Raw genomic sequence first — 3,720 nt, forward strand, 5'->3', positions numbered from 1 at the left:
GTGATGGTGTCTTTAAATTTGTGCTAAAGCTTGATGAGTGTCAAATTATGAAGGAGAGAAAGTTATAAAGGGTTACCATCACACTGAATAGGGCACTTGATACATCTATTCTAAAAGATGATCCTAGATAGTTTAGTGTTCAATCTGAAAACAATATATTGTCGTTGGGATCGTTTGAGGTAAAATTTATTAGACTCGGATATATTTGTGAAAAAATAATTACATATAAAAAACACTAATGGGTGTTGCATTCCTATGTTTCTTATGTATTGCAAGTAGAATCAGAGAATTTTGATGTTCTGCATTGGGTGTTTCATAAGACATCGATACCCGAGATCATCAGCGAGAGCAGAGAAATGGCAAAATCTAAGGTGGAGTGGCATATGGCGGGTGATCTTAAAACTCTGAAATGTATGCACAATGCGTCAAAGGGTGCCAATTCAAAAAGTCCCTACTTATATTGCATGTGCAGTACAAATTGATAAGAGGTATTGGAAGAAGGCACCGGATAGGCACTTGAAAGACCCAAACTTCAAGCCAATTCTCGATATTCCATTGTCAAGTGTCCACATTTGTACAATGCATGCTCTTTGTAAAATCATTGAAAAACTCTTGTTTTTATACATATGTTTTGCATGGACTCTACAACTCAATATACAGCAAAGGTTACATCCATCAAAGCAAAGTTCTATCAGACATTGGTTTGCATGGTGGACATGCAAAAATTGAACAAGATGAAAAAAGGTCTAAGGATGGGAAGAATGTACCTAAGAAACCTTCCATTGGGGGTGTTAAAGCAAGAAGGTTTCTGTTTGAACCAACACCAGAAGATCGTAGAAGAAGACGATCATCAGTGTATATCGTAAAATACAACAGATGGAAGTGTGTTCACAATGCAGTAGTAGACCATGCAGACAATGGTCAAGCAAGAACACGGAAAGCCAAGGTGTGGAAATCTCTAGACACTATGTTTAAGTTCTATGACAAGAAAGTGTGGACGAAGGAGGACCATGAGATATTTCAAATAGTGCTAGATGAGTTCAAGAGATCAATGATCGATGCATGGACGGATCAACACATTACCCACTATATGGTATTAGATTGATTATGCATTGAACTAGTTTTTATACTGTATATTAAAAATATACTAATTAATGTATTCTTTTATTCTCTTGAAGCATATTATATACCATCATACCCCTTGGTTTGCAAAGAAGTATGGTAGTTTATCAATATGGTCAACCCAAGGAATGGAGAAAACACATTATTAAGCACGCTCTGGGTATTTCAATCATACAAGACATGGTGGAGGAGCAAAAAACGCTAATAGTTTAGAGGAATTACATTAGTGGACATATAGGAAGCTTGTAAACAAAGCCAAAAAGAACCAGCAGTTCAAAGTATCCCAAATTAATTAAGAAGTAAAACTTGTGAATAAAGAAAGAAAACAAGATATATGGAGGAGGTCTAATGCAAGTATTAAGCATGCAGAATGGCAATGAACAAAATAAAGAAATGGGAAGATTTGGATACCCATAGATCCATGATTATTATTTCAAATTCAAAAATGATCATATGCAAAACTCTCATGACATTACACGAGAGAGAATATTATTACAAGAGATAGGAATATACTACTACTCCTTAACCTGCTCACTAACATCCTCGGGTGCATGAAGCCTTGTCCTTTTTGAAGATGGCTCTGCAACATCCTGCCAACTGGCAAACTGGAGAAACCTTCGGTTTTGTGAATTTGAGAAGCTCCCTTTTGCCATAATCACTTAGCATATTGGGATCCTTAATCCCACACGCCAATCCATAAGCTGTCTAGGCTAAGTAATATTTACTCCTTAGTGCATAGACTCCAGGGCCTTGCCCAAAGATTCACAACGCTAACTGCTTCTCCAAAAGCATGACTTTGTCTGCATTCCACCTGACGGGATATGCCTTAAGGTATCTCGATAATGTCTTGATTGCAACAAACAAAGGAAATTCTGCATTGTCTTTCGAGAATTTCTTGTGGAATATAATGAATTCTAGAAACTTCAATCGGTTTATGTACTCTCCTAGTGCTGAGTCCATTCTGAGTCCTCCCACGCGTTTGCCTGCTCCGCGCCCGAGAAACTCATCCTCAAACACAACTAGCTGGAAAACAATATTGTCGATGAGCCAACACAATAAATAGAATAAGCTACTCAGCACAATAAAAAGTAAACACACCTTTTGATTTTTGTCTTTAACAAGTAAATCATCTGTACATATATTGATTTGTTGAGTTAGTGTCCTGGACCGCCGATGAGGACGCCCCTTCCCTTCCCATGTGTGAAATATTAAGTCTTTGCTGAATAGCCTAAAATTCTCCTTTCAGTGGGAAGGTTGGATTCATAGCTTTTTGCATCCTTGTACATCATAGATAATGTGTCGGTAGCAGAATGGAACTCACTGTCCTTGACATTTGAATCCAATAAGAGATACTTATCCAAATTTGGATCCACAAAATCTTCATCTTCCTCAAGATTCTGTGCAATGATGGCCAGACAGTAGTCTTCCCTTATGTCAAAGAAAGGCTTGAATATCTGTAATTAACAAATATTCTTTGTCACCAATAGGAAATGTAGGGAGTAGTGGGGTTGGAATGTCCCCTACTTCCTCTATCATAGAGGGCTGATCGTCACCTGTAACCACTAAGGTGTCTTCTCTTCTGAGCGCGTCAATATCCAACTGCTCACTTAAGTCACTCTCTACAGCCAAGTTTATCTCCTTTGCAATCTCTTGAACTTCATCTTTTGCTCTTGGAGGTTCCTCTGGCTTCTCCTCAATTTCTTCATTTGCAACTTCTTCATCCTCAAGCAGCACATGCAGGTAGCAGATAAATCCATAGTGGTAAGCAACGAGATGACACTTGCGATTGTGAATGGGGCACTTACTGTGTGTCTTCTTATCATCTGCACCTTTAAAAAATCCCTGTTTAACTTTTGTCTTAGGGTTGTTGAAGGCACAATATCATTCACGTGCACGTACTGGACGCCGTCAAACATGATTGTACCACTTAAAGTGGTCTACTGAAATTGCTGCCCTTTCTCCTCAAGATACGAACGAGCAGAAACAATCATGTCTTTGATGGAGAAATTGAAATTAAACATGCGTGAGATTTTCAAGATGGCGATGATGCTGTCGAACTTTATAAAGAAAGTCGAACAACTTTTCATCTGGAGTTTCTTGAAGGCCAGCATCAGACTCAACCTCAATCCCAAAAGGTTCCATCTACAAGCCAAGAAATATGTGAGGACGACGAAAGTTCTGTGTAAGATAATAAAGGATTAGACAAGATCAGTATAAGGCGATAAGCGTTAGAGAAATCTCACGACATCTCTAGTCGCATTGTAGTAATTTGATGAAATATTAGTGAGAAAATGAAATTGCAAGGAAAAATGTGCCAAAATCACTACAACGCGATATGTGTGGGAGAATTCCCAAGGAGCCCTCTCTTCATGTTATAGTGATTTGATGCAATATTTCAAAGGCAATGACGATTATAAGAAAAATCACTACAAGAACGATAGTAGGATAAATCACTATAACGCGATATGGGTGGGAGAGTTCTCACCGGTTCCCCTCTTCGCGCTGTAGTAATTTGATCAATTATTTGTAAGAAAAAAATCAATTTCTTAAAAATCTAAAAGATGAAATCTTTGAAAAAGCAAAAAAAGAACGACAGTA

The sequence above is a fragment of the Cibotium barometz genome, chromosome 27 (genome assembly GCF_041138505.1).
Source record: "Cibotium barometz isolate CiBa-2024 chromosome 27, ASM4113850v1, whole genome shotgun sequence".
NCBI lineage: Eukaryota > Viridiplantae > Streptophyta > Polypodiopsida > Cyatheales > Cibotiaceae > Cibotium > Cibotium barometz.